Source organism: Rhodamnia argentea, chromosome 1, assembly GCF_020921035.1.
Source record: "Rhodamnia argentea isolate NSW1041297 chromosome 1, ASM2092103v1, whole genome shotgun sequence".
Taxonomy (NCBI): Eukaryota; Viridiplantae; Streptophyta; class Magnoliopsida; order Myrtales; family Myrtaceae; genus Rhodamnia; species Rhodamnia argentea.
Window position 1 is genome coordinate 19,201,108 of NC_063150.1, and position 24,889 is coordinate 19,225,996.

Sequence of the window (24,889 nt, forward strand, 5' to 3'; positions counted from 1 at the left end):
TTTTTAGCTTGGGGCCAACAAGTGTTAGCGTTGGCCACAAGCGAGGCCGTCGTGGCCCTTGCCGCGCCGGGGCGAGGGTTGCCATCCTCACCTAGCCAGATTTGGCGAGGGTATCGCAACCCTAGCCCAGGGCCGCGTGATGGCGTCCCGGCCCTAAGCCAAAAAAATAATAATAATAAAGAAAACAAAATAAAATAAGAAAAAGTTAATAGATTTGATTAAAATATGATTAAAAATTGCCACGTCAGTGCCGGCCAAAAGGACTAAATTGGCAAAAAAAAAGTTTAGGACTGAATTGATACAATTACAATAGGTTTAAAATTTTTTTGGTAATTTTCTCCAATTTATGTCTAAGAAATCTGTGGATGATGAAATTTATTTTCGATCATACATTTTTATAAGTTACATGAGCGGTCATTTTTATAAAAAATATTTTCAAAATCATTTATTTCTCAAAAATGCACTATGAAAGTAAGTTGAAAACAGTTTAGGTGTGTTTCTATTTTTATTTGAAAGAACTCAAATTAAAACATTAAGAGTAAACCAAAAGGAAATAAAACCAAATGTAAACTTATCACCGAAAGAATAAAACATGCAGCACAGGGAATGTCTTGTGACTTGCGGGACTTATCGTTTGGGAATCTCTCTCTCTGTTAATTTTAGCTCTTGCTTGAGCTTGAAACCCTCCACTACGTTATCTCTTCCGGTTCTCTGCATTCACATTGCCCCGAAAGGGAAAACCACTCGGATCGTGGAGAAGAAACCAAAAGTCAATATTAGTGCTCAAAAAAATTATTCTTGTTTCTCCACTTGCATTATGGAGACCCGTATCTATCATGCGCACCAGCTCACCCCCCTTCTCTCTCTCTCTCTCTCTCTCTCTCTCTCTGAACATTTGAATTTGCTTCAAAAATTTATAGGGAATAATTTATTTCAAAGCCCATGGAAAATGGGTGCAGGGAAATATTTGTTATTTGGAATTGTGGGGGCATTTTGCATGCATTGGGTTCAAATTGATGCGGATGTGAACAGGGAAGATCTGATACAGCAACAGTATGTAAAACAATGAATTCTGCATAAGCACTTTTATGTATTGTATCGAGTCGATGTCCATTTGATTCCATGTATGGATGCATCGTTTTCATTAGTACATTTTAGATGCGTGCTGTGCTTTTACTTCTCTAATGACTCGAGCTTCTATTGAAATCGGCTACACACTTGAATTAGTAGAATTTTTTTCTTTTATCAATCGTTGAAAAAAGAAAGGGTTGGTGTGTTTTTCTTATATTTTAGTAATTGCGTGGGAAAAGGGAAAATGCCATTTCAAGTTATTTGAGGCTGTACTAATTGGACCACAAACCTGTTTCACAAGTTAGTTCCCATGTAACCAAATCGACCAAATGCGTTGATTCTCTCTGCATATCCAAGACTAGATTTTGTTGAAGAGGAAAAAAAAAGATGGAGCTTTACCAATCAAACTCAATCACCAGCAATTACATCATGTGTGCCTTTTTCTAAAACAATTTTGAGGTTTCTTACAACATTTACTCAAAATATGCACATATAAAATTCGTGAAAATGGTCTCTAGGAATTTTAAATATTTTTTAAAGGAGTCAAATGTATGAAATTTCAAAATTTGAAATTCATCCATTGTCTTGTTCGTCCCACTTACATTTAGAATTATTATATCATATCTTCGAGATCCAGCAAACCCATTGTCTGTCTCCTCCTTGCTTTTCTTTGGACAAACTCCAGACAGATGTTGACGCTTTTGCTCGATATTTTACTCGTAGTAAAACACAATCACATAACTCAGCCATCCGCTTCAAAGACACTTCAGTTTATGTTACATTCCTTTTTTCCTAAACTGACATACTTTTTTAGATAAAGGAGGTTTGAATGTTGCTTGCATGACAATGTCTAGAAGAGAAATTACGCTTACGGTATCTACATTTCCTATGAATTCGGTTGTAAAGATCACAATGAACAAGTTTGATACTTGCAACTTTCGAACATGAAATTATACAAATTTAGACTTCATTTGTTTCGAAGTGTCCGATGTCGCAAAATTATGCTTCACGTGAAAACAAAAGATTTTGAACGTGAAGCCTAGTTTTCGCCAACTTAGCCCACATGTTAACCTACACATGGGTTGGTTAGGATCCGTAAATCCACCAACGCAAGTACATGTGAGCACATTATCCAAGGCGATGATTGGCTAGGAGAATATTTGCTCTTAGTATTGGCATTCCCTTAGGTGGTCGTTAGTGTTTGCTTAGACTTCATTTGTTTCGCAAAAAAAAAAAAATGATCTATAAAATATTTTCCCGAAAATGATGGCTTGTATCGATTTCAAATGTAAATGAACAAAAAATATTTTTATGTTCCCGAAAATATTAAGATAGAAATTGTTATTGCTAATGAACATATTTTTCATTGGCAAATTATTTCAAGCGATAAATTATTTTTATGAAAATGGAAAATGACACAAATGGTGTCTAATTTTGACTAAATATATAATGTGATTCGTAAACTTTTAATCTGTTCAATTTGGCATCTGAACTTTAATATAATGATGATCCCCGAACTTTTAATCTATTCAATGTAGTCCATAGACATTTGGTACAGATTCAATGGAGTCCTTGAACTATCTTTCCATTAATTTAAGATTAGCGATAACATCGAATATTTTTATAAAATATGTACCAAAAGTTCATGGACTATATAGAACAAATTTAAAAGTTCAGGGATCACATTACACATTGTGTTAAAGTTCAGGGACCGTATTGAATGAATTAAAAATTTGGAGATCACATTATATATTAGATCAAAGTTGAGAGACCATTTGTGTTGTTTTACATTAAGAAAATACTTTACGGGTCATTCTTATTTTTTCTTAAAAAAAGGAAGCCTTGATTCAATAGGGGACTTACAAAGACATTGCCTTTTTACAATCTTTCATTTGTTGTGCACTAGCAAGAATAAAAGAATCGGGACACCATGATTGGATGGATCCGGCGAATGACCCACCGTTTTGGGATTAAGCTGGGCACAAACTTTTTTTCCAACCAAAAACGTCGCTTACAATTACCAGATTCTGTGCACCCTTTACACCATATTGCAGCTCTCTTTGCTTTTCAGCTAATTGTCACTTTCTCTCTCTACCTTCCCTGTTGAAACTCTTGACGCCTTTTACACTCTGCGGTCAATTAAAGATCACTTCAAAGTCAGGAAAAAGGAAGGAAAAAATTTCTTAAAAATCCTTCCTTTAGCTGCTTCACGTTCATGTTCAACAACCATAGGAAGAACCTGGTACATCCACGGCTGACGGTTTCTTTACTTATAATATTTCATTCTCCGCTATTTACTTTGTCTCTCTCTTCACAAGGGCAATTTCTCTGTGTTTGGTTGGTGATGATAACAGTACCCTTCATTTTGCTCTCGTAGATAAGCTCAGAAAGCAAAGGGGATTGGATCCTCTCTCTCTCTCTCTCTCTCTGCTTTTTTGGGGGTTAAAAAAGGGTGGTTCTTGTTTTGTGGTGCAACACACACGAGCCGAGCATTGGTGGTTCCTTTCTTGGATCCGTTTCTTCAGGTACAATTGAAAAGTCTTCGTCTTTCTGTTTTTACAGGATTGAGTAGGTTTCAACTTGGCTTTGGGAGTCTCCAACTTTTTGTGGGTTTTTGTGTATGACTTGTATTTTTTTCTATGTCCTTTTCCGTGGATGGACGTGGGCTAGGGGACCAAAGGCAAAAGGGTGTGTATTGCTTTAAGCATTTTCGAAAGTTAAATGCTTTTTTGTGGAAGTGTTGGAGCTCATGTAGATGCTCCATTCCAAAGGAAATTTTCTTGCAGTGTTCCAAATTGTTCTTCTCTTTTTGGGATTAATCCCCTGTTTTTGAAGAGAAGCTGAGCTGGCTCTTTCTTGGGTGAAATTCAATCATTTGCTACAGAATTCTTTCAATAGATCATTCTGTTGACACCTAAATTTTTATTTTTATTTTTCACATGAAAATTAGGGATCGACAAAAAATCATCTGTTGCACATAGGAGGAGCATTTGCATAAATTTGCACATTTTTGGACTGGCAATGAACATGCTTAAATGTAAGTTCAGAACTTAGTTAATCGTGTTTGAGGTTGGCTCAGCGGAACTTTAAACTTATCAAGTCCACGGGAGCAGGGAATGTGCGCTCCGAAAATCCCAATGAAAAAATAGCACTATCCCTAGGGCAAATACAATAAAAAAGTCAGTGCAATTCTTCTGAAATTTATTCGATTTCTTGGCCATGGAACTTGCACTTTGATTGAAAGGAAAAATTGGAAGGAAAATGTACATGTGTCCAAGAATTGGTTGGTAAAAAGAATAAATAATAAATGAAGGAAAATTGTGCACTAACAGAATCATTAAAACTTGCCCACATGCCCGCATGAACGTGAGAATCAAGCCATTGATCTTCTGAACATGGCCATATATTGCGAAAGATTGCACTCTCATGCATAAGTGGTTCACCGTTTGGGAAGAATACTGTCATTTAGGACGTGGATTTTGAATGAAATATCTAAAGAGAGAAAATATATGATTCGGTCAGTAAAGGGCAACGCAATTTGTGTTAAAACAAGAAAGAAAGAATTCTCAAGAATAAATTCATGTGTCCATGGACGTGAGAAAGAGGAAAGTAGAAGGAGGTGGAAGAAACAATATACACTACAATATCTTAACGAAATCGGGGGCTCTTCCTTGAGAATCCAAGACTACTTTGCCTATAAAAGGGGGACTCACGTCAGAATTTAAAAAAGGGGGGATTCTTATTATTTTTTAGCACACATAGAGCTAGCATAACGTGAGAAAATCTAAGAGTTTGATTCTCTCCCCCACCGGTCGAGACAATCCTCTTCGATTCGAGCTAGATTTGGGCTCTTCGTTCTCTCCTCTTTTCACCGAACGCATCGCTGCCGACCTCTCTTCCATTGTGAAACAACCACGATCCTCGCCGACCAGCAGCCCTTGTGCGTATCGGCCGCTTATCCCCGAAGTCTCCATCCATTGCCATTCGGTTCCGGTGAAACCAGAAATTTCTGTTTAATAAAAAACGCCAGACCACGGTTGCCGCTCAATCTCTTCGCTGCTGTCCAGATCTAATTGTTCGAAATATATTGGTGGTGAATCGGATTCAAAAGCACAGGTCTTTGGGCATGGATCCTAGTTTGAAAGTTTGCTGAAAATTTGCTAAAGAGGTAATTTTTCTGGACTTTTAATTGCTAATCTATGCATATTTGCTTGGAAATTTGCATTGTCATTCTTGGATCCCTTTGAACATGTGTGATTTGCAATTAAAGCAAAGGAAAAATTAAACCTTTTTATTGAATGCTTGCTTGAACCGGAAGTTGATTTTTTTTTATATATACAAGAACCTGTTTGTTTTCTTTAGACAAATTGATCCATGAATTGAATTCTATGGGTGATAGATTGAACTTGAAAATATGTCTTTCTTCCAAATAATAAGCTATTCAATCGGCCCAACACAAAAAAAAAGAGACAAAACTTTGGTAAAACAAATTCTTGGCGTGCACATATCCTCATGATTAGATTTGTTATGTGTAATAGAGATAATTCTTGCCTTGGGCCATCATGTTCATTTGGATTATATTATCTCGTAGTTGTTTGATGTTATCTCATGTGCTACGGATGTGCTCTCCGATCTTAAGGATTATCTCTAACATGTGATTTATTGCGGATATTTATCTATTGGTCAAACAAGTTTCATCTTGTGATTTTTTTTTGTTATGACACTTGATTGTTAGAGATAAAGTTTGAGCTCATTGAATATTTGCCCAATTTTTTTTTAGAATTATCTGAAAATTAATTTTTCTGATCCTCAAAGATAATTTTCTAAAATTAAAATTGAATAAATTTTGGATGAGGAAAGGTGGGCTCTCACTTCACAATTTCGGCCACCCCTCTTTGAATTTTCGAAAATTCAAGCTCAATGGACTTATTTTTACTTTATTTTTGTCGTGTTGTTTGGTTTTTTTTTTACTGTTATAAAGTTTGCACATCTTTAAACAATCTTGCCCATAACACATGCTCCCCATTTGTGCCTTGTCCCTCGGGAAACGTACATTAAAGGCAACATATGACTTCGTTCTCGAAGTACGATCGTGCCCGTACGTGTGAATTAGATATCAAATCCTCGATCTCGAGGAGCGGATCGCTAATTCCTAAATAGAATTTCAAGGTTTGCCCTATGTATATAGGGACGACGGTAATTCTATAATATATTCACTTGCTAACCCTAATCTCGGGGGATGTTGTGAATAAAAATCGGAATTTCGGATTTAAAGGTGTTTTATGGGCAATATTGTTTATTTTTGTTCAAATTTCATTATTTTCATGGTTTAAATAAATTCCTAAAAAATCCCAAAAAAAGATGTCACGTTTTCTTAAGCTAAATCATATTTCTCTTCACTTTTTGCATGAAAATAACGTCTAATAAAATTAGGACTTTGAGAAATCAATTTCTTAAGTTAAATTAGATGTTACTTCACGCTAGGGTAGTTTTTACCTTTATTTTTTCATGAATCCGAAAATATACAAAAATATACCAAAAAATACCATCCACGTTGCATAGCATTATAGTTTAGTTTGCATTATTATATTTTCCTTGTCATGCATATTTGCCACGTCATTATGCCATGTCACGTATTTTTGCCATGTCATTACATCTCACATGTCATATAGGTAGATTGCATTAGCATTGCATTTAATAAAAGAAAACCCCAAAAAAAAATTAATTCAAATCATCAAACTAAGGATTTTTTCATGAAAATCGGGTGCCGAAAGGGCATTAATTGAAAAGTTAATGTAACCAAGTCCCCGAATCCATTTAATCTCTGGTTCGTATGAAATAAAGTATTTTCTCCCGAATACTTTATTTAGGTTTCTAATCTACCTACCATAAAAGATTAGTGGCGGCTCCAATTTAAAATCTTGGCGTGTAATTGAACCTAAGTTGCGATTCGGTAGAACTTGGGAGAGTCCAAATTAGGTTAGTTAATCTAATTAACCTAATAATCCGTTAACCCGAAAAAGCTAATTTTTAGGTCACGACAGCTTGGCGACTCCATCGGGGACGTAATTTTTTCGGAAAAAATTCTGGTGGACTTAAGCCTAAGTGATTTTCATGTTGATTCTCCTTGATTGATGATTTGGATTTGTAATTTGTTCGTTTTTTTTTCTTTGGGTGTTAATTGTTATATTGATTTTCCGACTATCCGACCTTTGTTTTGAATGATTGATAGTTGTGTCATATTGTAATTTAATATCTTGGGAATCATAAACTCTAGTGCATGAATTTTCATTTGTTTGCACTACACCATTTTCAAAACCTTAGTAAAATTTAGGATGGTATCAAGATTGGGAATCTCCTTAGCCTCAATCACGAGGAATGGGTGACCCCATCTTCGATCCCGAGCTTTGGTACGGAGGATCACCCAACCTAGCTATAATCTCATAGCATGGAATGGACCCTCGACCTAAATGAAATTCTTAAAGGCTGAGCATTGACCAATTTAATTTGGTACGGTTTGTCTTTAAGATTTCGAACTTTTTCAAAAAAATCATAAAAAAGGCACACACCTGACACCCGTCACGCGCATGTCCGTGTAATGTCATAATGTTGGTGGGTAAGCTTTCTGATCCTTTTCGTGCAAATTACTTATCCTCGTGTACTATTTCGGTCGGTCCATGGCAATTAGGTTGGTCGTGTCTCGATTTACTACTTCATGGAGCGCATGGAATGCAAGAACATCCGAACTGTTCCAATGCCCAAGAAGGGACTAGGCAATTGGTTTACCCAACTGGACAACATAGCTCGAGATTATGTGGAGCGCAGATTGGGGCGTTTGGTGCACTTTTGTGAGATACGGGTCCATATCGGGCTTATTCAGGTGATTGCTCATTTTTTGTGCCCCGAGACCTCGATGTTTATATTTGGTAAGTATGAGCTTACCCCTACTTTAGAGGAATATAGCATGCTCATTGGAAAGTCCCTAGATCCGGAACCTATTAGTCCATATATTGGTACTGACCCTCCACTCTTGCTTGTTGAATTTTTGAATATTGGAATAGCTGAAGTTCAAAGAAATTTAAAAGCTAATTACGGGAATTGCTCATTCTTGTTCTTGAATGAATGTTTTAATCAAGCTATTTCATTGCAAAAAGGGAAAATTTTCTTGCTGGCTTTCTTTGGATTAGTAATCTTTCCACATTGTAAAAATTCGATTAACCCAAGGATAGCTTACTTTGTTCAACAAGTTTGTGAAGAGAAAAATTTCGTCAACGCAATATTGGCGGAAACTTTTATGTCTTTGAACAAGTATAAGCGAGATAAATGTGGTACTTTTAAAGGTTCGGCTGAGCTTTTGCAAATATGGTTCCTTTCTCATATTAAAGGATGTCAAAATCTTGTAACAATCGAAAAGCTCAGAAATTTTTCTCCCCCGATTATGGTTTTCAAAGAAAAACAGGATAAAATTCCAGATTACCATTTTTGTGAGTGGATAGGATTGTTAGAGGATCCGGAACCTAGGGGTTTCCTTTGGCAAGCTAGTTGGTTCAAGATAGGTATGGCTCGTTTGGCAAGCGCTGGTTCAAGACCAATCCCTTTGCTCGGATTCACCGGAGCTACTAAGTATTATCCACTACGGGTGGCATGTCAATACGGAGTTGTCCAGACCTTACCACCACCCCTAGAGGCCGAAGGTGTTCGGCTCGACTTCACCGTCAAGGTCCCGGAGCGTGAACAATCAATGATTACCATCCGCTCATTGTGGGATTTTTGTCGGCCATCCAAGCTCAAGCTACCGAGGAAGGAGTTGCTGGGCAATGAAAAGATATATCATGCCACCCCTCAATACATCAAGAAGCATTCAATTCCTGAAGCCTTACGACCGGTAATCCCAGAGGTGCGACCTACGGCTACTCTTCATGCTCAAGTGGAAGATCTCACGCAGGAATTGGAGCGGGCAAAGAGGAAAGCGGCAGAGGCGACACGGGCATTGAAACGGTTGAAAAACAAGAATGCTCTCTTGAAGTAGTAAATCGAGATCGTATCGTCATCGAGTCGTTTGGTTATTGGTCTTACATTTAATTAATTTTCTTTTCGATGTCTGGACATGTTCTTTATTTTCTAGGCCTCTTGTTAGGGAAACTTTCGTCAAGTGTTAGGCTTGTTATCCTTTAATTGCACTTTCAGATAAATAAAACAGTTCTGTTCTCATTCTGACCTTGCTGTGCTGTAAGAATTTTTACACCCTTTTCCTGTTGTATTCAGTTTCCTCACTTCAAATGAAAAGTGTTCATAAGATCTTGAACCATTGTGTTGGAAAATTCCGTGGTAATCCAGTGTGTTTTCTATTTATTATAGAATTAATGGCCGGAGTAAAGCAGGCTGGAATCTCGCACGTTCTCAGACTACAGATTTTTTTTGCGATTTACTACTAGTAAACGTGCCGTTTTGATAAATTTCCAAACATGAAAGTTGTAGATCTATGTTTCAAATATCAGCCTACAAAATTTCAGAATTAAATTCACAATTTAAGAGGGTCCTTCGTTCTTTTAACTATAGGCGGACAGAACAGTTTTCTGAACATGTTTTTTCGGAAAGACACATTAAACTGATTTGATCTGTTCATTTCCAGCCTCTTTGCTCAACATGAAAATTGTTCATCTGCCTCTTGGCTACAAGTCTGTAAATTTTCACATCGTTTCAACCATTCGATGATTTTTCACGAATTTTTCTCTAAAACCCGACGAAAAACAGAGATCCCCTGCATCAAGGTCATGAGTCTAGTCATGTGATGTTCGTGAGTCTAGTTGAGCCATGGATCGACCCAAGCTCTCTTGTGTGTTGTACTAACCATATTATCGCGTCATGCAGGTAATCTATCACGGATCATCCGCACTTTACTCGATCGGTCGCAAAGAGAATGGCCGACATCAACGCCGCGGTCCGTGAGGCTTTGAATGAGCAGCTTGGCACCTTAACCGAGCGATTTGAAGGAATGATGTCCCAAAAGATGGAGGAAATGATGGCAAGCTTCACGGCTAAGCTTCAATTATCTAGCCCTACTCCGCCACCGATTGCTTCCACTCTGATTCCTCAGGCGAATAATTCCGGCAAAGCTCCGGAAGCTGCCCATTATCAGACAATGCCGTTAGAAGATGTGATCGTCACGGGCATAGGCTCGAGCGCGCCACCCTTGATCCCAATTCCCCATGCCGGCCCCGTGGCTACGGGACCAAATGATGAGACGGCCAAGCTCCTAGCCCGGATGGAACAGAGGATACGTGAAGTAGAGGGAACGCACAACATACCGCAGATTGATTTTGATGCCTTTTCAAAGGTTAATGTTCCGGAGAAATTCAAGATGCCTGACTTCGAGAAATACGATGGCACTTCCAATCCAGTGCAGCATGTCCAAATGTACCAGGCGAGGATGAACAAATACACAACTAATGGACCCTCGATGGTTCAAACCTTCCAGGCTAGTTTGAAGGATGCGGCTATGAGGTGGTACACGGACTACAAGATCTACGGCATGGAAGAACGGGAGAAGGTGGCCAACGAATTTGTCCGACACTTCAGTTCCAACATTGATGTCGTCATCACTAGGGAAGATCTGGGAGCAATCGAAATCAAGAAGGGTGAAACGATTAAGCAATATGCCACTAGATGGAGGAATGTGGCATCCCGGTTGAAACCAGTGCCACCTGAACACGAGCTCATGAGATTGTTTGTCTCCACCCTTCCCCAAGCAGTGCGATCTCGCGTTCTTGGAACTGCTGCAACATCATTCAGCCATCTCATCTCAATGGCTGAGGAGGTGGAAAATGGCCTGAAGAAGGGGTGGTACGGCGATATTAGCACAAGTAATAAGCGGTTCGCGGTCAAGAAAGACAAGGAGTCTGCTCCCCAGGTTAACATGACCTATGCGCAGTAAACCCATTGCTCGACACCGGCGGTGCAGATCCCTAATAGGCAGCAAGCCAACTTCAATGTACGACAACAGAAGGGGAACGCACATCCGCCCCGGCAATTTACACCTCTACCTGGAACTCTCTCCCGTGTTCTGGCCGTCCTGCGTAAAAAGGATTTGCTGTCAACCGAGCCCATGCGACTAAATTATATGAGCTATGCAAAGTATGACCCAACTAAGAAGTGCGAGTATCATCGAGGTGAGCCGGGGCACGACACGGATAGCCGTAACGTTCTCGGGAATCGGATCCAAGACTTGCTCGAATCTGGAGCATTTTCCTTCCAAAGTAACCCTCAACCGAACATTCAAAATAACCCTTTGCCCGATCACTCGTGCAAGGTGAGTGCCATATTTAATGCCGAGCCCAGACGGATAGATGCTTTTAAAGTCCAGGTGACGAATATTTTTAATGCCCTGGTTAGAGCCGGCTATTATCGGGGTGGGGAAACATTATCATTCAACCAGTTAAGGGAGAGAATTTCAAGTTTGATCAAAGACGGATTGATAGTCCGGACAAGTCAGACATAAGTGATAGCTACTGTATCACAAATCGTTATTGATTGGGATCAAGAGTTCGCCGCCTTGACCATGTCCCAATCTGAACATTTTTCGGAGATCAAAGTAGGAAGAAACAACGTGGCTGATCTGATTAAGGATGATCCAGAGCTAGCCGATATGCCTCCACTAGAAGATGCGTTTGATGATGAGCTCGGGATTGTGATACCCGAGACTCTTATGATCACCTCACCCCAGCCGTTCTCTTATAAAGATGATAAGGCGGTTCCTTGGTCCTATGACCTTGCCTTGATAACCGTGTCCGGGCGTACCTACAATGATGATCGGTCGGCCAAACAGGTTGATGAGAAGGATGCAAAGGAGTTTCTAGCCGTGATCAAGACGAGTGAGTACAGCATTGTCGATCGATTACGAAAGTTGCCAGCCCCAGTCTCCCCGCTCGAGCTCTTACAATCATCCGAAAAGCATCGAGATTCCTTGATGAAGGTATTGGGTCAGATTCACGTACACGAGAACATCGATCGGGATAAGCTGGAGAATTTTGTCGGGGCCGTTCTTCTAAAGGACCGGGTTGCATTCGCCGATGATGAGATTCCCGCCGAGGGACGAGGCCACAACAAGGCTTTGCACATAACAGTGAAGCACAAGCAAACCTATATAGCTCGAGTACTCATCGACAATGGGTCGGCGCTAAACATTTGCCCGCTAGCCACACCGAATCGCCTTGGGATTGATCTCGCCAAAATGCAGGCTGCTAAGACTTCTATCGGATCATTTGATGGTATGAAGAAGAATGTAATGGGGCAGATTAATATTGAGATTCAGATCGGACCATCTCTGTTCGATGTCTTGTTTCGGGTGTTAGACATCCCATCTGCATTCAACCTCTTGCTAGGACGTCCATGGATTCATAACGCTGGAGCCGTGCCGTCAAGTCTTCATCAGAAAATCAAATTCGTGGTTGAGCAGAAATTGGTTATCATCCATGGTGAGGAAGATCACCGGATTTTTAACGAGATGGCTATCCCCTACATCGAGCCAGCTCATAATGAGGAAGATTCTTACCATGCTTTTGAGCTTGTGCGGACCATTCATGCGTCACCGTAAAGTCCTTTACATGTTCCCGAAATGTCAACCGCCTCTCTTATGGTAGCTAAGGTAATGATCGGCAATGGTTTTGAGCCCGGCAAGGGTTTAGGTCGGTATGGCCAAGGGATCCGCAACCCAATTAAACTCAAAGGCCAGTCCCATACGGCTGGTTTGGGATACCAAGGACATGGCCGTCCCGGGCATAGCATGCGACGTGCAATGGGCCGCGGTAAGCTGGAATGCGATCCTTTGCCACCACCTTTGCACACCACTTTCCGATCAGCTGGAGTGGTCGGTGGTTACAATGAGATTACTCAATCTGAAGTTGATCTAGGAATTGTATTCCCCGACTCGCCGAAGGACCAAGATGTTGTGGCCGAGCCGATGGACTTGGACGACAATGAAGCCGATGTTGGAGTCCCTAATCTTGTTGGATGGTTCGATGATTTGACCATTGCTGCTGTATTTGAAGATCTCATACAAGTTCATGGAGTACCCGAAGAGGAGCCTTACATGGTGCCTAGACCCCCAAGGCCATCCGTCGGTGCCATATTTGACGATTCATTGGAGGGTTTAGATTTAGAGTAACATCTTTACATTTATGCAATCCCCTGCGTGGGATTTTCTAGTTCTTAGGAGTCTTGGTTGTGTCACTTTCTTAGGATTTTCATTCCAGTTCTATGTTGCACTTTTCAATTTTCCTTCCAATAAGATGTAATGCATTGATTTCATTATCAATAAAATTACGGATGTTCTTCATTAAATTATTTGAATATTGTCGAAGTATCCCCAAACCAACCCAATGACGATAACCAGCGATCAAACAATCTGTTATCTATGGTAGGCACCGAGGGTTGGGCTTCGTCAAGAATTCTCGTCCCGAGGTCTTCGAAAATAAAAATTCATCAAAGGAAACACTCAATTTTTCAAAAAATGAACGAATAATTAAACCATGTTTGTCCTTTTGATTTTGCTACTCTATGTTTCAGGGGCAAATATGAGGAGGGAAATCTAATGGATTCAGAAGTATACGACCTAAATGAGTCCAATCCGGACTATGAGGAAATTCGTCGGGATTTCGAACAGCACGAGGAGGCTAAGCCCTTGACCGGTGAAGAAACTATCTCAATCAACCTAGGCGATGCAGAAAACCCTAGAGAAGTTAAGATCGGGACGAACCTTCCTAAAGACATAGCTGAACGTCCGACCAAGCCGTTGAGGGATTACCATGACATCTTCGCCCGGTCCTATGCAGATATGCCCGGTCTCAATCGATCAATCGTTGAACACTGTTTACCGACCGATCCTTCGGTTGAGCCCATAAAGCAAAGGACACGGAGAGCTAAGCCGTAGTTGGCACAGAAGATTAAAGAAGAAGTTATAAAACTTCTTGACGTGGGATTTATCGAGACTACCGAATGCTCTGATTGGATTGCTAATATAGTACCGGTACGAAAGAAAGACGGTCGAGTTCGGGTCCGTGTCGATCACCGAGACTTGAATAAGGCTAGTCCTAAAGATGATTTTCCCCTCCCACACATTGATGTACTCATCGACAGACCAGTTGGGTTCGAACTATTTTCATTTATGGATGGTTTCTCTGGATACAATCAGATTTCGATGAACGTTAATGATAAGTTGAAAATCACATTCACTACACCATGGGGATTGTTTCATTACAAGGTGATGCCCTTCGGTCTCAAAAATGCTGGAGTTACGTACCAACGGGCTATGGTCACTTTGTTCCATGACATGATGCATAATGAGATCGAAGTTTATGTCGATGACATGATTGCAAAAACAAGGCGTGGGGAAGATCACGTTGAAACCTTGACAAAGCTATTCAAGAGACTTCGAAAGTTTTGGTTGCGGCTCAACCCAGCCAAATGTATTTTTGGCACTAGCTCGGGCAAGTTGCTTGAATTTATTGTAAGTAGTAGAGGTATCGAGATCGATCCATCTAAGGTAAAAGCCATCTGCGAACTCAAGCCACCGACAACGATCAAGGAAGTTCGCAGCCTCATGGGTAGGCTGAACTATATCGCTCGATTCATTTCTCAATTATCTGAAACCGCTAAGCCGTTTCTCGGGTTGCTAAAAAAGAATGCGCTAGTCAATTGGGATAGCGAGTGCAAGGGGGCTTTTGAAAAGCTGAAGCAACATCTCATGAATCCCCCCATACTTGTTCCGCCAACGCCGGGGCAGCCTCCGATCCTTTACCTTACTATCAATAGCGAATCCTTGGGTGCGATGCTAGCTCAAGTAAGTCGCGAGGATGGGAAAGAACGAGCTATTTACTATCTAAGCAAGAAATTCACGGCTTCGAAATGAATTATTCTCGAGGCTGAAAAGACATGCACGATATTAGTCCGGGTGCTACACGGACTTCGGCAATATACTTTGCATTATCGGGTATTCCTGGTGACGGAATGCGATCCTATCAAGTACCTGTTGAATCAACTTGCATTGATCGGTAGACTTGCTAAATGGCAAATTCTCATTTCTGAATTTGATGTTAAGTATTTGTCCCAAAAATCGGTCAAAGGACGAGCCGTAGCTGATGTCCTAGCCGAAAGTCCAAGGCGGGACGATGACACCTATTATCCCGAGGATCGAATCATGTCGGTAGATGATTATTTTTGGACCATGTATTTTGACGGAGCTGTAAATTTATCCGGGTCGGGCATTGGAGCGGTTCTAATATCCCCTGGTGGCCAACATTATCCTATGGCAGCAAAACCGGTATTTCTTTGCACAAATAACATAGCAGAATACGAAGCGTGCATTCTCGGCTTGCAAGCAGCAATTGAAATGCGTATAACTCGGCTCAAGGTATTCGGAGATTCCGCTTTAATTATCCTCCAAACTATCGGAAAATGGAAAATACGGGATGCTAAGTTGCTACCCTACCATGTGTATCTGGATGAGTTGGTGGAGGAATTTGTTGATATCTCATTCGAGTATTTATCCGTAACTCACAATCGGTTCGACGATGCGTTAGCTACCTTGTCTTCAATGTTGCAAGTTACCGATGGACTTGAGATCGAGCCACTAAGGATCAAGGTGTTGAAAAAATCGGCATACTGTATGGATGTAACCGACGAACCCGACCGCAAGTCGTGGTATCATGATATTAAAACTTACATTCAAAAGCAAGAATTTCCCGAGAGAAGTACCACACTCGATCAAAGGTAAATAAAGAAAATGGCCTCGAAGTTCTTTTTGAGCGGAGAGAGTTTGTATAAACGATCATTTGATTCTGTCCTTCTGAGGTGCATTGACTCTACCGAAGCGATCCGTCTAATGATGGAGGTACATGAAGGGATATGTGGTCCACACATGAATGGCCACATGTTGGCTAAGAAGATCATGAGGTTGGGCTATTATTGGCTCACCCTAGAGAGTGATTGTATTCAACATGTTCGAAGCTGTCACAAGTGTCAGATTCATGGTGACAAGATTAATGTTCCTCCGAATGAGTTACATCAGTTTTCCGAGCCATGGCTGTTTTCTATGTGAGGCATTGATGTAATCGGCCCTATTAATCCTAAAACATCTAATGGATATCGGTTCATTTTCGTGGCAATTGACTATTTTTCTAAATGGATTGAAGCCGCATCATATTTAGCGATCACAACACGGAATGTGGTGAAGTTCATCCGTCGAGACATCATTGCAAGATACGGCTCACCCAAGGCCATAATCACCGACAATGGCTCAAACTTGAACAACAAGATGGTCGATGAACTGCTCAAGAAATTCAAGATCAAGCATATGAACTCTTCTCCGTACCGTCCTCGGATGAATGGAGCAGTGGAAGCAGCTAATAAGAACATCAAGAAGATATTGGCCAAGACAGCTGAGAATTATCGCGACTAGCATGAGAGGTTGCCGTTTGCCCTCATGGCGTATCGGACTTCGATTCGAACGTCTACGGGGGCAACCCCGTATTCTCTTGTGTATGGAATGGAAGCAATATTACCGGTTGAAGTGGAGATTCCTTCCTTGCGTATACTATCTCAAGTCAAGCTGACTGACGCAGATTGGATCCAGCAAAGGATGGACCAACCGAACCCGATTGACGAGAAGCGGCTTAGAGCTCTATGTCATGGCGAATGCTACCAGCAGAGGGTTGCCAAATCTTTTAATAAGAAAGTTCGACCTCGACATTTTCAAGTAGGAGAGCTTGTCTTGCGAAAGCTTTTGCCCATTGTTCCACTTCTCGGAGGAAAGTTTGCTCCAAATTATGGTGGCCCATACGTTGTGAAGAAAGTTCTCCCGGGCGGTGCTTTAATCCTAGCAGAAATGGATGGTCGTGTTTTCACCGATCCAGTCAATTCTGATGCTATAAAGAAGTATTATGCTTGATTCGCTCTGACATTTGGATTAAGTTATTTTGATGCATTGCTTTCACTTGTTTATCCGCTTGTTCTTGTTTGCATTACCGATCTTCACCGTGAGGTAGTTTCAATCGGGTAGTCTCTCGGATTCTATTAAACCGATCATTTTGAATAAGGAACATCATAACGATGAAAGGCAAGCCATTTCTTATACACGTCCATATCATAATTCCCAGTGAGAAATATGAGATTTCCACACTCACAAGGTAAAAGTTATCTCACGAAAAGTATGACGACCAAGATAATATGAGGCGTTCATTTCCTCTATCCAAACACTACGGGTTGTCCTTTGCTCAACCCCTTGAACGGTGGTTTCATTTCATACCCCCTGTCAGAATAACCCCACATTGGGGCAATTCATGAAAAGTTCGGAGAATGACTAGAATTTTCTTGCTTTCACTTGCATCAATCTTCAAGTATATTTATTACATGAGAATTCTATGTTAGTTCAAGTGCCTTAGACATGACGAAGAGCATTTCCTTCATGTACCATACACACTTAATCCATTGCTTAACCCAATTTGAGCGGCGAATTCATTTCTTATAACCCAATCATCCGACAAATGAGCAAAGTGCCTTGGGGCAAAGTAAAACTCAAAAAGATCTATCGGCAAAATATGCAGAAGATTCAGATGAAACCCCCCCTTTCTAAAAAAAAAAAAAAAAAAGAAGCCCGGAAGAAAATGGGAGTAGGGGGAAGAAAAGCAAAGGCTCACCATGTAGAAAATTTGGGGCATCCGAAAATTCTGTGCACCCAAAAGAAGGGAAAAACAAGTGTAGCCTTAAAGAAAAGGCCCGTTGCCGTAAAAAAAAAGTGAATCTTTGAATGGAAGGAGGTCTCAACTGGATTGGCTCACAATATGTTCGTCATGGATAGTCATTTTTTATGCAAATCGAGAGAAGTTGCTCGCTCGCAACGACATCCATGCTTAAAAGCGACAAAGATGAATGATCACGGATCTCATCTTTATACACCTCTTTTGTTATAAATAAGCCTTTCATTTCCAAGCCTACCCCGAACCTACGTTACAACCCTTACCGAAGTCTTTTCAGATTAAGGCACTTGAGCTAACGTAGGATTTCAAATACTTATAAATGTCACTCGAAGAAGTGCAAGCAAGATCATTTTATCTCATTTTGCGGGGTTCCCGACTTGTAAACCCGATGCAGCTGATGAAGATCTCATTTCACTTCTAAGCCTTATGACTCTTGTGAGTCCCCTTTGATCAACCTTTGACCGAGCCCGAATTACGGTCCTTGCAAAAGACCGCATGGATTGGTCCGGTCATACTAATTGCGAGAATACCTAGACCCTTGTCGAGTGTGATGATGACAGTTTTGAGTGTTTCTCATGCCCACATTAATGGCCGGGGTTTCAAAAGCCTTTTCATGAGAGCGAGTGAAAAGTCCTTTCTGATTGAAGGTTCCTCATTCAACTTAATCAAATTTATCGAAAGGATCGGACAAATTTCCTCATTGATAAATTTTCAGTGGAAGCTTGGTAACATGAACAAATTTTGGCTTAGGATGTTGCATTTTTGTTATGAACACAATTATTTGCAGCTTTATTTTAAGTGAATGAATAGGTATGATGCGATCGGCCTAGCTATTCCTTAACCATTGCTCAGAAAGTCCAGGTAAGTTTTTCGAACCCTTTTCCAAATTAACCTTGGTTGTCATTTTGATCCCTAAGTATGTTCGCGCCGATAAGGTTCGTGTGACATACCTGTTTTATGTTCACGGCGATAAGGCGCGCGTGACATGTTCCTTTTGTGTGCGTACTAATAAGGTTTGTATCACACTCTTTTTGTGAATCGTATTGGCAAGTTTCAGGCGTCACATCATCTCTTGCATTTATACGGAGAGACCTGCTAAAACGGAGAAGGTCGCAAGAGACATTTTACCGACTCACGGTGACCCATTAAAACGGAGGTGGTCCCAAGAGACATTTTACCGACTCACGGTGACCCATTAAAACGGAGGTGGTCCCGAGAGACATTTTATCAACTCACGGTGGCTCATTGAAATGGAGGAGTCACGAGAGACATTTTACCGACTCACGGTGACCCATTAAAACGGAGGTGGTCCCGAGAGACATTTTATCAACTCACAGTGGCTCATTGAAATGGAGGAGTCACGAGAGACATTTTTACCGACTCATGATGACCCACTAAAACGGAGGTGGTCTCAAGAGACATTTTCAGCTGATACGTGACCCGCTAAAACGGAGGAGGTCACGAGAAGCATTTTCAAATTCACGGTGGCTCACTAAACGATGGCAGCCCCAAGAGAGAAGATGGTGCAGCTTGAACCATAACTCAAGCACATTTCTTCATTACGGATCTTGCGTCATCTCGCATCGGGGAGAAGTTTCTGATAATAGATGGGCCCGGTACCTTAAGATCCTCGCATTATAAGCTTGGAAATTAAGGGAATTGTCAACTTATGAGGTATCCGGTAAAACATGTATTCTCATATGCGATCCATGTGCAAGCTTCTTTAATATGGAAAAAGAGAAGCTACGGTGCATGTTATTTATAGTCTTGCACATCATGCATCATTTCCTTTGCATTAAAAAAATGGGATTAAAACTCTCGCCAAAAAATATCATATTTCATTACTTGAATTTGCAAAATTTAGGTTTCAATTTTGGTCTTTGAGCAAAACCTCTGCGAACTTCCACTCAAAGAGGGGCGGTTGTTGACACCTAAATTTTAATTTTTGTTTTTCACATGAAAATTAGGGATCGACAAAAAATCATCTGTTGCACATAGGAGGAGCATTTGCATAAATTTGCACATTTTTGGACTGGCAATGAACATGCTTAAATGTAAGTTCAGAACTTAGTTAATCATGTTTGAGATTGGCTCAGCGGAACTTTAAACTTATCAAGTCCATGGGAGCAGGGAATGTGCGCTCCGAAAATCCCAATGAAAAAATAGCACTATCCCTAGGGCAAATACAATAAAAAAGTCAGTGCAATTCTTCTAAAATTTATTCGATTTCTTGGCCGTGCAGCTTGCACTTTGATTGAAAGGAAAAATTGGAAGGAAAATGTACATGTGTCCAAGAATTGGTTGGTAAAAAGAATAAATAATAAATGAAGGAAAATTGTGCACTAACAGAATCATTAAAACTTGCCCACATGCCCGCATGAACGTGAGAATCAAGCCATTGATCTTCTGAACATGGCCATATATTGCGAAAGATTGCACTCTCATGCATAAGTGGTTCACGGTTTGGGAAGAATACTATCATTTAGGATGTGGATTTTGAATGAAATATCTAAAGAGAGAAAATATATGATTCGGTCAGTAAAGGGCATTGCAATTTGTGTTAAAACAAGAAAGAAAGAATTCTCAAGAATAAATTCATGTGTCCATGGACGTGAGAAAGAGGAAAGTAGAAGGAGGTGGAAGAAACAATATAAACTACAATATCTTAACGAAATCGGGGGCTCTTCCTTGAGAATCCAAGACTACTTTGCCTATAAAAGGGGGACTCACGTCAGAATTTAAAAAAGGGGGGACTCTTATTATTTTTTAGCACACATAGAGCTAGCATAACGTGAGAAAATCTAAGAGTTTGATTCTCTCCCCCACCGGTCGAGACAATCCTCTTCGATTCGAGCTAGATTTGGGCTCTTCGATCTCTCCTCTTTTCACCGAACGCATCGCTGCTGACCTCTCTTCCATTGTGAAACAACCACGATCCTCGCCGACCAGCAGCCCTTGTGCGTATCGGCCGCTTATCCCCGAAGTCTCCAACCACTGCCATTCGGTTCCGGTGAAACCAGAAATTTCTGTTTGATAAAAAACGCCAGACCACGGTTGCCGCTCAATCTCTTCGCTGCTGTCCAGATCTAATTGTTCGAAATATATTGGTGGTGAATCGGATTCAAAAGCACAGGTCTTTGGGCGTGGATCCTAGTTTGAAAGTTTGCTGAAAATTTGCTCAAGAGGTAATTTTTCTGGACTTTTAATTGCTAATCTATGCATATTTGCTTGGAAATTTGCATTGTCATTCTTGGATCCCTTTGAACATGTGTGATTTGCAATTAAGCAAAGGAAAAATTAAACCTTTTTATTGAATGCTTGCTTGAACCGGAAGTTGATTTTTTTTTATATATACAAGAACCTGTTTGTTTTCTTTAGACAAATTGATCCATGAATTGAATTCTATGGGTGATAGATTGAACTTGAAAATATGTCTTTCTTCCAAATAATAAGCTATTCAATCGGCCCAACACAAAAAAAAAAGAGACAAAACTTTGGTAAAACAGATTCTTGGCGTGCACATATCCTCATGATCAGATTTGTTATGTGTAATAGAGATAATTCTTGCCTTGAGCCATCATGTTCGTTTGGATTATATTATCTCGTAGTTGTTTGATGTTATCTCATGTGCTACGGATGTGCTCTCTGATCTTAAGGACTATCTCTAACATGTGATTTATTGCGGATATTTATCTATTGGTCGAACAAGTTTCATCTTGTGATTTTTTTTTTTTTTTGGTTATGACACTTGATTGTTAGAGATAAAGTTTGAGCTCATTGAATATTTGCCCTTTTTTTTTTTAGAATTATCTGAAAATTAATTTTTCTGATCCTCAAAGATAATTTTCTAAAATTAAAATTGAATAAATTTTGGATGAGGAAAGGTGGGCTCTCACTTCACAATTTCGGCCACCCCTCTTTGAATTTTCGAAAATTCAAGCTCAATGGACTTATTTTTACTTTATTTTTGTCGTGTTGTTTGTTTTTTTTTTTTTTTACTGTTATAAAGTTTGCACATCTTTAAACAATCTTGCCAATAACACGTGCTCCCCATTTGTGCCTTGTCCCTCGGGAAACGTACATTAAAGGCAACATATGACTTCGATCTCGAAGTACGATCGTGGCCGTACGTGTGAATTAGATATCAAATCCTCGATCTCGAGGAGCGGATCGCTAATTCCTAAATAGAATTTCAAGGTTTGCCCTATGTATATAGGGACGACGGTAATTCTATAATATATTCACTTGCTAACCCTAATCTCGGGGGATGTTGTGAATAAAAATCGGAATTTCGGATTTAAAGGTGTTTTATGGGCAATATTGTTTATTTTTGTTCAAATTTCATTATTTTCATGGTTTAAATAAATTCCTAAAAAATCCCAAAAAAAGATGTCACGTTTTCTTAAGCTAAATCATATTTCTCTTCACTTTTTGCATGAAAATAACGTCTAATAAAATTAGGACTTTGAGAAATCAATTTCTTAAGTTAAATTAGATGTTACTTCACGCTAGGGTAGTTTTTACCTTTATTTTTTCATGAATCCGAAAATATACAAAAATATACCAAAAAATACCATCCACGTTGCATAGCATTATAGTTTAGTTTGCATTATTATATTTTCCTTGTCATGCATATTTGCCACGTCATTATGCCATGTCACGTATTTTTGCCATGTCATTACATCTCACATGTCATATAGGTAGATTGCATTAGCATTGCATTTAATAAAAGAAAATCCCAAAAAAAAATTAATTCAAATCATCAAACTAAGGATTTTTCATGAAAATCGGGTGCCGAAAGGGCATTAATTGAAAAGTTAATGTAACCAAGTCCCCGAATCCATTTAATCTCTGGTTCGTATGAAATAAAGTATTTTCTCCCGAATACTTTATTTAGGTTTCTAATCTACCTACCATAAAAGATTAGTGGCGGCTCCAATTTAAAATCTTGGCGTGTAATTGAACCTAAGTTGCGATTCGGTAGGACTTGGGAGAGTCCGAATTAGGTTAGTTAATCTAATTAACCTAATAATCCGTTAACCTGAAAAAGCTAATTTTTAGGTCGCGACACATTCAAGATTCTTGCTTCTGTTATTTTCCTAAATCTGGGCAAAGAGTTACTTTCTGCCTAATCAGGGTAAAGAGTTACTTGCTGCCTGTTTAAAGGTCATTTCCCCTTAGAATTCAGTGAAGTGGAAGGCTGTTGTTTTTCTGCACTAGTTTCTCAATTTAGGCTTTGTCTGAGCTTGACAATCATCTTTCTTTTCTTGAGTTTCGCATTTGTATTGGCGAATATACTTGCAACCATGATCTGCCAATCATTACCTGCTCATATGAGAGATATCGTTTTTGTTGAAGTTTTAAAACTTTTCAAATTATCTGATTTGGATATTTCTGGACCAGTGATTTCAGATGTTAGCTGAGAATATGGTTGTTCAGAAATGCTACGCCTCATCGTCCCAAGCAGTTCGATGCACACGTTAGTGTTTGCTTTTGTAGCTGGAGGTTGAACATGGTGAACTCATCTGTCATTACTGAGAAAGATGTGCAAGAGGAAGAAGATTCACGAAGCGGGGTGAGAAAGAAGGTCTGTTCGTCGACCAGTGATTGTTTCGACTTCTCCAAAAACCGTGGCAAAGCGGATGGATGATAACCTTGTACTAAATGTCAGCCAATCACAAAGCCGTGAAAGATGTGTGAAGGATGCGACTGCCCAAAGACTTCTCGGCTTAAGTACTCGGATCCCGAAGCATCTGGTTGCTCTCGATGAGAGCTATCTTCGACGCTGCCTGGAATTGGTCCACAAAAGTGTGTCAAAGGATACGACACGCAACTCGAACCACCTGCTCCGCCCCGACCCTCACCTCCGCCGCGTCGCGTCTTCGCTGGCCGCCAGCCCGCCGCTGCCCTACTACCATCAGCCGCCAAGGCTGGTCAGCCGTGACCCCCAAGGAGCCTGATGCCCAAACCAGCGAGAACCTCAAGCCTCGTGAGAGCCGACCCGTGATCATACCCGCCCCTCGAGCCCTCAAGCTTCTCCGGCACCACCGTTGTCCCTGCCTTCGTCGTCGTCGCCACCGTCGTCTCGAGCCATTTAGTGTGAGTTAACCGCTAACCCACGGTTAGGTCATTAATTGCGTTTAGGAATAGATTAATTAGTGTTAATCATATATTAGTTAGTTAACTATGCTTGGGTTAGGTTAGTAACTCTAGTTAGGTTAAATGATCACAATTAGTTAAGTTAACTTTGGTTGGATAAAATAGATCGTGGCTAGTTGTTGGTAGACTCTACTGGATTTGATCGCGAGCGGGATAGTTAGTCGAAGCCGAGTAGATTGATGATTGTTGGGTTAATTAATTAAGGTGGACTTAATTAATTATAATTGGATTAATTAATTACTGTCATGCTAATTGACCATAACCATAATAATTAATTATTATTATCGATCGATTGATTAATGATTATTGGTTGGTTGTTGTATGCATTGGTTGTGTATATATTATATATATATGATAATTAATCACCATGTATCGGATACAAAGTCCGGTGGATAAATTGTGCATTTATGTTACCACGTGTGAAATCAAATTGCATATTTGAGAATGAAAATGGCCTTAGGCCAAGTTTTTGAGCACGACCGTGTGAGCGTTTGACTAAATGCAAAAGATAAGAATTGATTGGCTGTCTAGTGTGCTCGTGTGGTCATATGATGGTTTCCTAACAAGTTCGTGCCATGTCGATCGGAATCACACGAGTTGTCAATTGCATGTCAATCCATGACGCCAGGTTGGTTGGATGCTGGTCGCATCTTGTAATGGAACGACGTTCCTTACGGGAATGCCTGTTATACCGTGCCGTGCCGATTGGAATCATATGGCCTAATAGTCGCCGTTGCCGAAGTAATGGAACGATGTCTGGTCATGCTAGTAGAGCACCAACTCTATAGTGTGTTAAGCACCAAGCGCCTAATGTACGGGCACTAATCGACTAGTGTGCCAAGCACCAACCGCCTAGTGTGCCGGGCCGATTGGCCATTAATAACTTAAACACGTGTGGTTTTCTATGC

General features: G+C 40.3%; 1 long non-coding RNA gene across 1 annotated transcript; it reads left to right on the plus strand.

Annotated features, from left to right (window-relative positions):
* Nucleotides 1–3,135: 3,135 nt before the first annotated feature.
* LOC125312890 lies at nt 3,136–23,650 on the plus strand. Its single transcript, XR_007196966.1, has 3 exons — nt 3,136–3,313; nt 3,449–3,596; nt 23,226–23,650. It is a non-coding gene; the product is annotated as an uncharacterized LOC125312890 (long non-coding RNA).
* The last annotated feature ends 1,239 nt before the right edge of the window (nt 23,651–24,889 follow it).